The 13,772-nt window shown below is 31.5% G+C and overlaps 1 protein-coding gene across 1 annotated transcript in view; it reads right to left on the bottom strand.

Annotated features, from left to right (window-relative positions):
• The window catches only part of LOC129219304 (ninjurin-B-like), a 109,826-nt gene extending 107,734 nt beyond the window's left edge, over nt 1–2,092 (bottom strand). Inside the window, exon 1 of the mRNA XM_054853647.1 lies at nt 2,057–2,092. The gene's annotated coding sequence lies outside the window, so the exon portion shown is untranslated. The remainder of the gene's footprint in view (nt 1–2,056) is intronic.
• Nucleotides 2,093–13,772: the final 11,680 nt, after the last annotated feature.

Raw genomic sequence — 13,772 nt, forward strand, 5'->3', positions numbered from 1 at the left:
TAAAGGGTAACAATTTTTTTTTAATTAACATATTACAAACGAATGTGAGGTTATTTAAGCGAAAGATTTCGTCATTACTTTTTAAAATAATTACAGTAGAACCTCCATTAAGGAACACCTCCGAATAAGGGACACCTCTAATTAAGGGACATGTTTTCTGGTCCCAGTCCCTTTGAATGGGGACTTCCATGTATTTACCTCTAATTAAGGGACACTCTGTGTAAGGGACAATCCCAAAACAAAAAAAATAAATAAAAAAAATAATAATTAATAATAATAAAATAAATAAATAAAAATAAAAAATGCAAGAAATAATGTGTAGGCACATGAGAAATAGTGGATTTATTGGAATTCAAGTTTCACTTTTCCGCTAAAAATTGATTGAGGTAAGTGTGACATAAACATATGTAAAGGAAATAAGTAATGTATTGTTAAAAAAAAAAAAAAAAAAAAAAAAAACCTTTCTGAAATTTACATTTATTCAAGAAGTTTCAGGGCCGACGAAGAGAGCACAGTAACTAATTAGCTTGGTATATAAAATTTTAAAAATTTGAACATTAATTGTAATTCATAGTATTACATTGTAAATTACATAACATAAAGCAAATACATGTAATAAATTACTTCAAAATTATTTCTGCATGTTACAAAGCTTTGCCATTGCAAAAAATTTTATTAAATTTTAATTAATAAAATAATATAAACTTAGAAATTTGAATAATTATGAATTTTATTTGACATAATTACATATCTTCAGTATTTAATCTCAAGTGTTAATAGTTAACGTTTATTGTGATATTATATTACTTAGTACACAGCATGCGTCAATTCATCAACCCTCCGAATAAGGGACACCTCTATTTAAGGGACAAAATGTCTGGTCCCCTTAGTGTCCCTTATTGAGAGGTTCTACTGAACTTTTTAATGAAATATATGAATTCTCACGTGCGGGACAAAGTAACTACTTTTTCATGGAATGGCTCAATACATCATTTTTTCAATGGTTTAAAATATTGATTCTCAACAAATGAAATATGTTTACTTTACATTGGAACCTTTTCTCTCAAAATCTACAACTAATTTTAACATTAATACATTTATAGAGCAAAAAATATAAACTAATTCATAAGCAAGTTGCAAGATAAGCGGAACTTTGGATGTCCCGCACGTGACGTATGAAAATAAATTAAAATTTTAAAAACAAAATTGTTTAATAAAAATATAACTATCAGGAGTATCTTTGTATCAAATGTAAAGATTAAAAAATGTGTTTAACCCTGTTTCATTAAAATATTAAGAGATATGACAAAATGTTAACGAAATTTAAGCGTCTTTTTGCTCCGCACGCGACGGTGGAATGGCCCATTTCTGCTTTTAAACAGTACCATTTACTAATGGTTATGCGATGCTAATGCTCATAATTAGTTGTTCTGTTTAAAATTATATTTTCTGTTTTATGAGTAATTCAAGCAACAAGTCAAAACATTCAGATTTTAATTTAAATCAAATAGTTTAAGTTGCAATATAAGGGGTACTAGTGTTTTTACGAGGGCAATATAAGGTTAAGTTGCGATATAAGGTATGCTAAAAATGCTGGTGTATATTGAACATTTAAAATCAGTCTAAAATCATTATTATTAAAAAAATGGAACATGAAACTCTTTTGAAAGCTTATGATAGCGGCAAGTGTTTTCAAAATAGATGTATAACTAATGAAACGTAGGCCATCTGTACCTCGTAAGTCATTAAACTGACAAGAAAAAAAAAAACAATTTTGATATAAATACTATAAAATACGAAGAGAATACGCACCTATTTTTTCTGCAAGAGAAAAATCATTGCACTCCAAAACATTCCCTCGGAGAAAATTTTTAATCCGTAGTCAACATACAATTGCTCTCTAAATGATTCTTTAAAATCTATTTTTGTAGCGCGGCAAAAAACGTACCAAATCTGTCATGTTTTTTACCCTTTTAAAGTCAAACAATAAATAATAAACTTTCAAACGTTATTCAAGTTCATGTAACATTCTTTAGCAATTAAAATAGGTACTTACTTTGACAGGCGCCAAAACATGAATTCCCGATTTGAAAGCAGTAACATATTGCACTGAAATTTTGCGGTATAATAATTGAGTGGAAGGTCAGTTTTGAAACATATTTTCCGTTTTCGAGTCATTTCCCGAAAGATGCAATCATTTCCTTAGACATTCTTAGCAAAAGTCATTAATTAGGACACGCTTCCTGAGACCGATTTGCAACAGGAAAAACATAAGTTTGGTAAGTTTTCGGCAGTATTTAAAACTAATATATACATTTTTACTGCGTCGTATCAGTCGATGGAAAAAAAACAAAAGCAATGTTTTCATTTTTTTCTAAGTTGGAAAATAAACATATCGCTGTAAAGCGACCTCGAGCCATTTTTACCTGAATGTTTCTTCCCCCTTTACCATGTGATAGTATTTGTTTTTAAATATGATTTCCAAAATTGAGTAGAAAAATAGCAATAACTGCCTAAAACTACATTGTAGTGCTGTAAAACAGTAAATACCGAACTTATCTTTTAAATAAAAGGACTGATGAGATAAAGTATTACCATATTACAAATATCGTTTAGCAATATTAGTTCCTTAATGAGCTTATGAGATAGAAAACACATAACAATATTAGTGGGATATTTTTCCGTCAAATTTTTTCTTTACATTGAAAACGTGGTTTTTAATCCCCCTCCATGGCACGTAGAAATTAATTACATTTACCTATTATTTATTTATGAGTGATTTTTATTGTTTTTCGATATAACATGCATTCAGTACAAACTCTTTACTCCCCGCCCCTGGAAAAATCCGAAATAACATGCTTGAAATCGAGTATTTGTTTATAGTTTTTTTTTTTTTTTCAAATTTCAGCTGTAAGGTTGAAACTTTTTTTAACTCCCTATTTTACTTCGTTAAATTTCTTAGAAACATTTCACCTTTTTCCATACACTCTTTTTACGAACAAAAATAAATTATATAAGAGCTATTTTATCAGTGTTTTGTAGTACTGCCATCTAGGTGTCATTTAGAATACCAAAAATTAATTCATGGGCATTGCAAACAGCTTGGATATTTTTCGTAGTATAAGTTCTTAACTCTACTCCATTAACTTAAGGTGCAATAACTATTCAGTCAATTTATTAAATTAAAAGTGAGCAAGTTCAGTATATTTGTAAGAACATAAGAACAACCCCGATACATTGTTGCATAAACTAAATACTAAAAGTTACCCTTCCAATATTATTTTACACTAATCGGTAATTGCAGACATTAAAAACATATCTCTTGAAACGATAATTTTATGGGAATGATGAAAGAATATTTTTATATACTTCATAAAGCTCTGGTTTGTTTTTTTGATATCTGCACCGTAACTTCAAAATAATTTGAAGAAATTTCTGAAAATAATGCTCCTTTAGAAAAGCGAAATCTGACAGTTCTGAACGTGTTGCTTTCTAGTACCGATTCAATTTGTAAGGACATTTTCAGGGAATAGTTAATTTTATTTTGAAACTAATACAGTCGAACTCGCTTATAGCGAGCCCTGTTTTAACGAGAACTCAGATTTAGCGAGGAAATCAAAACGATTTGGTTGGTACGATGTTTTGACAATGGGAACAAAACACGCTTTTAACGAGAAAACCCCGCTTAAAGTGAGCAATGATTTTCTAATTAATAAAATGTCTATTGACTTTCTCTTCATAAAAGATTTTTGGAAGAATTCCATTAACATTTTTAACTCAACCGAAAGTTAGATATAAGATTTGAATCATGAGAATAAGCGATGACATGACCCTTTTTTTTAATTCGTGGAGTAGAAAAGCATTTAAAAATTATGAGGTAACATCCCCAGTAATTGGCAGGACATCAGTGATTGGCACTTCCAACAAAAACGTTTTTAAATAAGATTCATATCCAATCTTTTAAACGTTGATATATACCAATTGAATGTACATTTACTTTGAAGATTATAACTTCCATTCATGTTACTAAACGGTAGCAGTGCTAAGGAAAGAGAAACAGTTGTGGCTTGCGTCAAATCAGCCATTTTTGTTACAAAAGCTTCTTCTCTGGCTTAAGGGAAGCATGCGCAAAAATCCATTAAAATCTGACTTAAAATATATTTTAAATTTTGGTTGTCAAAAGTTTTGTTTTGTTGAAAGGTGTTATTTTGAGTGGGTAGAAGTGTATTTTTGTCCATTTTTGGATTTTTGAAGAAATGATGGATGTCATTTAGTGGTGCTTCAGTTTTGCTAGTCCCCAGTAATTGGCACGTGCTTATAGTCATTATGGAACTGATGTGATATACCCCACCCTTGGCGACTTTTTCCTGTTGGCGCCAAGAAAGCGTCGCCAAGAAAACGATGTATGACGACATATGTCATACATCGTTCTTAGCGATGCTTTTTTAGCGCCAACAGGAAAAAATCAGATAAAAAAACATGATCAAAGCACTTCAGAACACAATATATATAAAAACAACATAAAAGCACAACAAAAAACATCACGAATATATGCTTCAAAAATGTACAGGGCCGGGGTTTTTTGTAAACATATTAAAATACAATGAAATAAATTATTGTATTAATTACAAGTCGAAATTAATGCATTATTTTTTTTTCATCATTTCTCCGGGATACGAGCCCTCGGTCTCATAGCCGAGGTCTCATTACGAAAGTACTATGAGACCTCTGGCTCGCCAGGACCTCGCTCCGCTCGGTCCGTTATCCCTCCGACTGTTAATATACATTACAGTCGGAGTATGGTCACAATTATGTATATTTATGCATATTATGCATATTCATGTGTATGTACAGCCAAGGGTGGCTCCTTCCGTTCAGTGTACAATAATGACACAGTTTTAAGTATGAAATATGCACCATTATTGTGCAGATTTATTAATAAAATTCAGCATTTTTAAGAGTACAACCGAAAGAACTTTCAATTGTTAACATAAAATTCAGTACCTAAAGGAGGCACGTTAATGTCTAAATAATTCGTGGCATCGATAAGAATTAACTTTTAAAACAAAATAACCGTACTATTTCGGTAAAATTAATTTACATACAGTAAAAATAAAGTTAAAAACTACAAGAACCCCTCAAGGATTTGTAAAAATAAAGAATTTTGGAAGTGAGAGGTTTTTTTTTGAATTCTAAAATAAAGAACTTACCTTTTTATATGGTATAAATATTCACACTCAGTCTAAAACAAAACAATACATCATATGACAATGGCACGTTACAGATACACACCACGTTGGAGTTAACTTTTAATTAACCTTCAAGTTTGAAGAAACTGGCATTTTCTAATGTTTTTACTTCAAAACACAACTACTGAATTTAAACTAACACAAAATAAGCATTCCTGTAAGGTATATTGCACGAAACAACACCACGTATCTCTCCTGCGTGAAACCCAAACAACCCAAGTAAACAAGTTTGAACAGATCTGTAAGATTGCCTTCGGGTTGCTAAACACAAGTTAGTTTGGCCAGGGATGCCATGCATAAAAAATTATCGCCTCATTGGCGAGAAAAATATTTTAATTTTGTGCAAAAAAATCGAATGTCGCCAAATGGGGGGTGTATCACATCTGTACCGTCATTATTGTATGTGTCACAGAATTGATTTCTGATACATTTCCCAGTAAGCAAAATATCTTGCCTCAGTATTGCATAAAGGTTGACATGCAAGAAAAATCATCTTGCATTAATGCTGTCTCAATATTGTTATGTTACTCCATTTATGCTGTCAGCAGGCTGCCACAATATTGACTGACAAGGCGAATGCAGCATAATATCAGGAAAATATCAAGGTAGGCTGCTTTTGTAATATTGCATTCGTATTGATATGACAGGATAATATCAAGATGTTGTCATGACAGCATGAAATCAAGGTCTAGGCAAGATGATCTTGCTTTTGTAATCTTGCATACGTATTGATATGACAGGATAATATCAAGATGTTGTCATGACAGCATGAAATCAAGGTCTAGGCAAGATTATCTTGCTTTTGTAATCTTGCATACGTATTGATATGACAGGATAATATCAAGATGTTGTCATGTCAGCATGAAATCAAGGTCTAGGCAAGATGATCTTGCTTTTGTAATACTGCATATGTACTGATATGACAGGAAAATGTCAGGATACATTGACATGATTGTATGAAATCAGCACGTTTGCAAGGTGTTTTATCCATTTATTTATTTGTATTATTTTCACTTTAAACTCGAGAATTAAATTTCATTCTTTAATTATTTCTGTTATTCTTCAAGATAGTTTTCTAGCCTAAGAATATTTTCAAAACTGACATCTGATCTGAAATTCATATAAAGGTATTAATATTACTAGCAATTTAATTTAAAAAATGAATGTTTCTTCGTTTTGCGTAATACTTCACTTATTTTTTAAACTCATGCTTCTAATTGTATTATAAAGACATAAAATGCCCAGTTAGGAATAATTGCGGAAGTTTTTATAGCACATTTAAAAGTAAAGATAGCAAAATAATAAATAAATAAATAAAATAAAGTACATTTTCAAGTGGATGTCAGCATTGAAAATATCCCATGGACAAAACATATGAATTTATCTTAAAGAATAACATAAATAACCATTGAATAAAAGTAATCTTACGTGATATTGAAGTGATAGTACGAAGTTCTGGGCTTCATGTCCTTTGTTTCAAAGTCTAGGGACGAAAAAAGCTATTTTCGGCCATTTCTAACATTGATCGCACATCGTCTGCAATATGACTTGTTTAGTACCATATTAATAAACAAATGCAGTTATCCGTCATTCATAAGCTTTTCCTAAAACAATACTATTCCACACTTATAACTAAGCAACCAACTTAACGAAGCCTAAAGAATGCAACGCCACGTGCAGCTCCTCTGAACCGACTGAATCGCAGGTCGAAGCAGGAACATGTGCCAGCAATGCGAGGGACGCTGGGTAGAAAACTGTGCGCATGCGCAAGTATCAACGAAGGTCCACCTGTTCTATTGTGTACTAATTACCTTGACGGTGACAGCATGAAATCAATATCATCTTGACGGCGTCAACATGTATGCAATGTTGCTATTTTAAGGTAATATCAATATTGATATTTTAAGATGAATGCAATGTTGCATACGTGTTGTTGTTGTAATATTGCATTTTAATCTTTATGCAAGCTTTATGCAGTATGAAACACGTCAATATTGACGCCGTCAGTATAATATCAAGATCTGTCAAGGTTGATGCAAGAAATTTTGCTAGTAGGGTTGCAGCAACAATATTATACGGGTTCTGCTATTGATTTGAATCCTACAGAATCTACTGCTAAATTTTTAAGAGAAACAATAAAAAAACAAATACCTATGTTCGGCCATCGCAGTTAGATATTGCGAGTGCGACTGCAGAGAATCGCTTCATATTTAATGTGCCTTAGAATCATCAGGTAATGTTCCTTTTTCTGTGGAAACAGCTATAGTTCGTAAAATCAAAACTGAATACCGACAGATGAAACAGCAATATACTCGATATTTTTTTGCATGTAACACTCCAAATTTATTTTTATTTCTCTTTAATACTTTTTAATATCAAATGTGTGATTTTACATTAATTTCTGTAAAATTGCCTACTTTATATTAACATTAATTATGTTTCTTATGATGATATAATTTGTATGTAATCTAAAAGTTAAAAATAAAGTGATTTTCTAGTTCTGTTAACATGTGCCACTCACTGGATCACAAGGTGTCATACACTGGGGTATCAGGTGCCAATTACTGGTGATTTTGGTAACTTTTTATATACATACTTTTATGAAAATATCTATTCAAATATTTTTGCTTTTAGTGAACTAAATAGATGCACAGATGTGCATTCTTTGATACAAAAATATTTGCAAGTGAATATTTTTTCTTTCTAAGTAATGAGAACAAAGGTACGTTTAAGGACAAACTCTTAAAGTGCCAATTACTGGGGTCCCCTGTAACTGGGGTACCCTATGTTTATTGAAGAGATTATTATTATTTCTGAGATATATACTTCCGTGCTCATATTGTAGCTAAAAGTCAAGAGAAAGAGAAAAAAAATGAAAGCAAACACCATAATGACAAATATGGGGAGTTTGAAGTGAAATAGCCGTCGACATACTTGGTTTCTAAAGTGCAAAAAGACCTCAAACTATTTTGAAGCCACGGATGCAAATGACGATGTTTTTCGCTGTGTGTGTTTTTTGTGTCCTCACATTCCTCAAAAACAATAACAAGATGGAGACAATAAGATAGTTCAAATCAAATAACCAACTTTCTTTGGAACTATACAGAAATATACAAATAACAAAGCAAGTATGTGTAAATTTTTATGATTTTTTTCACGAGCCCGTTTTTTACGAGCACTCGGTTATAATTAGCAAATATCGCGGCCCTTTCTTGCTCGTTATAAACAAGTTCGATTGTAACTAAATTTTAGTGCTTTAATTCCCATTTTGTATGCCACTGTTTAAATGCCTTCTTTTATATTGAAGCTTTGAATTCTTTACTAATTTTTCAACCTTTGAGGTAAGGAAAAGTAGTACAGCCGAACTCGCTGAAACGAGCACGAATGGACCACGATATTTGCTTGTTATAACCGAGTGCTCGTAGAAAACGGGCTCATGGAAAAAAAAATCATTAAAATTTATACATGCTTGCTCTGTTGTTTTTATATTTCTGTACAGTACCAAAGAAGTTGGTTATTTGCTTTGAACTGTCTTATTGTCTCGTTTTTGTTATTGTTTTCGAGGAACGTGTGATCCGAAAAACGTCGTCAATTGCATCCGTGGCTTTAAAATACTTTGAATTTTTTCTACACTTAAGAAGTCAAATATGTAGAGGGCTATTTAACTTCATATTCTTCACGTATGTTGTTTTCGTGATCGCATTCATTTTTTTTCTCATTTGACTTCAGCTTGACTTTCGGCTACAATATCCTCGGAAGTATATCTCAGATATGATAATATTAACAAATATATAATTTTTAAATGATCCATGAGTTTTAAAAAAATGGGCCGTGCCATCACCTGTTCTCATGATTTCTGTCTTATCTCTAACTTTCGGTTGAATTCAAAAGGTTAATCTATTTTGTCTAAAAATAGAACGATATTTTCTGAAGAGGAAATCAACCGAAATTTTATGAATTACAAAAACATCGCTAGCTTTAAGCGGTGTTTGCTCGTTCAAAGCGAGTTTTGTTCCCATAGACTTAACATTGTACCAACGAAACATTTTTGATTTCCTCGTTAAATTCGAGTTCTCGTTAAAACAGGGCTCGCTATAAGCGAGTTAGACTGGTTTTACATTTTTAAGCACAATAAGGAAGACCAGAACAAAGTAAATAACTTAGAACAAAGTAACTGAGCTCGGGAAAACGACGGAATTTTCAAATTATTCTTACTACGCTGAAAATCTATTTCTTTTCTATTTTGTGTGTGTAAATGATAGAAAGTAAATAGAATTTTAGCGTAGCAAGAATAATTTGGAGATTCTGTCTTCGATCATTTTACGAACAAAAACAAATTACAAAAGAGCAATATTTTATCAATGTTTTGTGGTACTGCCATCTAGGTGTCATTTAGAACACCAAAAATTAATTCATGGGCAATGGGCATTGCAAACAGCAGCTTGGACATTTTTCGTAGTATAACTCCACTCCACATATGTATACATATTATAATCGCTTATTCATAAGAAGAGTGCCACAATACGAAGAAATGAAATTTTACAGGAGTAGCGTTTGAAGTTCAACTCTTCAGGCAATTTGTATAAAGAAAAGTAAGTTCGCTGTGCTCTCCAGAAGTTAATATTCAAACAATAAATCTGTCATTATTTTCCAAAGAAGATAACGTCCTTTGAAGACCTTTAAGCGAAAAAAAAAAGAAATTTGAAATTTTCGTATTGTGGCACTCTTTTAAAACGAGCAATATACTAGTATATATGGAAATACGGTAGCATAACGATAAGTATTTTAAAACATAAACCGCAAAATTTTAATTTCAAAAAAGTCTTTTTCTCCTCTCTAATCGTACTTTTTACGCTGAATTTCATGGTATAATTGAATTTCCACAATTCATAATTGGTAATTTTAGAAAAATTGTTAAAAGCATTGTAACTGACTGACATGAATGCAACCTGTGTGAAAAGTAATACTGATTCAATAAAAGATTTTTCTAAAAGTAAATGTAATTTTTACTAAATTCAACTCAGGATCAAAGAATAATGAACAAACTTTCGACCTATGACTTTTGAGTTTCAAAATATTGCTAAAATAAAGAACTACAGTACTTAGAGCAGCTTGGTAACTGACTGACATCCCGATAACTGACTGACATTTCTGAAATTTTCTAAATATATTAATGCAAATGTTCAAAATTAAGCAGCAATACTTATAAATGAGATTACACAAACTGTAAGCAATGAAAATGCATTTATTAAATTTAATACAGTGGACACCGGTTAATTGAATCAGTGTTTAATTGAACCTACCGTTTTATTGAATTAAATTGTCAGCCTCTTTATTGAATCAGTCGCTTTGTGGAATCAAAGCTATTTAGAACAAACGTGATTCATATAGGCGGCGGTCACTGTATTGCTAAAATGAAAATTTGTAGTATTTACAAAAAGTTGTAACCGACTGACATATTGGCAACTGACTGATATTACAAACATTCAACACAAAACAGCCATTAAAAAAATAAAAAAATAAAAAATTTCTCTTAGTTAACTGATTTACTCAAGCTGAATTGAATGGTTTCATTGAATTTCTTAAATGCATTTCAGATGATATAAAAATGAAAAATGTTAAAAGCACGGTAACTGACTGACACGAATGCAACCTGCGGGAAAAGTAATATAGTTTGAATAAAAGTATCTTCTCAGAAAGCAGAAGGATTATTCATAAATTTAAATTGTGATCAAGAAATAATGAATAACATTTCGGCATATAGCATTTGATTTCACAAATATTACTAAACTAACAAAATTACAGTAATTGGAACAGCTTGGTGACTGACATTTCAAAATTTCGTACATCATAACATAAAAAAAATTCAGAAGTATGCAGTAAAACATACAAATAAGTGAACACAAAAGCAGAGCTTTCTTTGCCATTAGGGCTAGACCAGGGGCCCTTTAGCCTATGAGGATCCCCAAAATAATAGACCATATGGAAAATTACAAGAAAATATTTTTTTAACATTCAAATTTTGACGTTTAAAAGTAAGGGCGATAAAATACGTATATAAAGATTGATTTTAAACATTAAAGTAACAATTTTGTGCTACCTAGTATTTTGTTCAAGTAGTTTACACCTTCAGTGTACCCTAGCAGTAGTGTATGAAATGACAAAACTGTAGGCGCTTGAAACTCTGTAGCACTTCCTTCGATAGTATATCTCTCTGTTTTTTTTCTTTTTCTTGATATAGCATAAATAAATGTCCGAATATCTAACAGCCTTTTGAGCTTGTAAATGAAAACTCTACGCAACCGATAAGCAATTAAAATAATATTTTATTTTTTCTATCTTTGTTCTTAAAAGCTAATTAAAACAAAATAATGCATGAAAAGTGAGCAAGCATGTCACTGCCCTGTCCAAGAATATTTGTAAGTGATTAATCTCAGAAATCAATTATGTCTACCTTCTAGAGTCAAAAAAAAAAAAAAAAAAAAATTGTTCAAATAATTTTAAAAAACGTCATTCCTTCACTTACGCACCAAGTTAAGGAATGATTCTCAAGAGTATCTGTTCAAAAGGTTTTCATTCTTTTCATATACATTTCTTTTACATTTTTCTTATTCCAAACTATTATTATTTATTTATTACTTATTTCTGATTTTCAAAATTATTCTAATCATAGTTACTGAATATTTTTTATAGAATGTATGCTAATTTTTAATTTTTGAAACAAATTTATTAGCTGAAATGTTGTAAATATTTTACAGGGTATAAATTTTTCTTTTTTACAAAGTCATTGCATAAAAAGGCATAACAATATCTATCTCCTTAAATGTTTTTTTGGTTTTTATCTATTTTAAATTTTCTGAATTTCTGGAGCTCAAAATGTCTAGTTTTATGAGAATGTGCCATATCTCTTATTTTGAAGCAAGAGATGGCAGCACTACGCTCTTTTTCGCAGCAGAAGTTAGTGCAAAGAGAAACAGAATCATGACTGATTTCGGCATAAATAGAGAATACGCAAGTGGCACAATGCCCTTCTTCATATATAGGGGGGGGGAGTGGTGCATCTAGCAAAAATCTTCAGAAGGAATTGTGGTTAGTTTTAGTTTTTTCTATGGTTAAAACAGGAACAGTTCGAAGTTTTGTAAGGGGGATACATTAACAAACCCTCCATTGGATACACCCCTGGGGAGAGGGGAGAGGGAAGCGGATAAATGCGTGATGAAACTGTCATACACATACATAGAAATTTAACACAAACAGTATTGTACCTTTTTTATTACAAAAAGAGTCAGTGGCAAGATGTTCAACTTTGTATCAGATGATTAAACTTCTCTCGCAGTAAAAAAAAAAAAAAAAAAAAAAAAACAATTGATTTATTGATTTTGTAATATATCTGGCATTCCACATTCCATTAATCGATAGTTTAACTCGAACTGTAATATACATTTTATTATAAGACACTATTATTATGTGTGCTGAATGTTGATGATAAATGTGATGATAAATTGTTCTTTGATCAATTGGCTATCTGTTGTGTCAAAATTTTTTCCGATTTTACAAATTTATAGAGTAAACCTGAATAGCCATGATCTTCGAAATAACTTATTTGTATCCTTATGAAGTTATTTTAATTTATTACAAAAAAAAAAATTAAAATCACTTTATAAGTAAATTAATTCGAAACAAATTTATAAATATGCTTGTAACTCTTAAGGATTATAATACACCGTAGTAGGGAGTATATGACAATTGACCTCCAGGAGGCGGGATCCGGATCAGTGTGTTGTGCAACTCCGCCTCCAGGGCCGTCGAGAAGGGGGGGCAAGCCTATGCATTGCATAGGGGCCCGTGAGAGATTGGGGGGCCCGCGAAGCGGGCATAAGAAAAAGAAAAAAATCCCTCCCACCACTTTTTTTTTTCTTTAAAAAAAAGCTTTTTAGTTTGAAGAAACTCTTTCTCCTAGAGATTACAAGTTTTCAATCGTGCATGTTCGAAGTGAGAATTTTTTTTTTTTTCCTTATCTTCAAAGCCCTCTATCGACCAAAAATAAATATGACTTTTTTTTTGCGTAAATTGCAAGGCTAAAAAAAAAACGCTTTTTTTCTGAATGATTACCAGAACTTTAGTAAAATGGACAAAGGGTAAAAAATTAAAAAAAAAAAAAAAGCGCTTGCATTTTTAGCGTTTGAAACTTAAAACGTTGGCAAACGGCTCAGTTTGATGAAATATTTTAAAATATGTATTGTTCTGAGTTTTAAGTTCAATGATACAAAATGAAACTAATTCTAGCGTTGTTTCAAGAGTAAAAACGGTTGCCTAATTTGGGAAAACATTTTGGACGAAGCACTTCTCATCAAATATCTAAAAGGGGCACTGTTATGTCACTCAAGGGTGCCCACCTAGGGGGGTCAGGGCCATTAACTTTTTTGGGGGAGAGGGGGTGCCTTTTCTCTTGGGGGGAGAGGGATGGGTTCCCTATGTCACTGTATTAATTAGAATCAGTGTTGAATTTACCTATAAGCTAAA

Source organism: Uloborus diversus, chromosome 3, assembly GCF_026930045.1.
Source record: "Uloborus diversus isolate 005 chromosome 3, Udiv.v.3.1, whole genome shotgun sequence".
NCBI classification, from domain to species: domain Eukaryota; kingdom Metazoa; phylum Arthropoda; class Arachnida; order Araneae; family Uloboridae; genus Uloborus; species Uloborus diversus.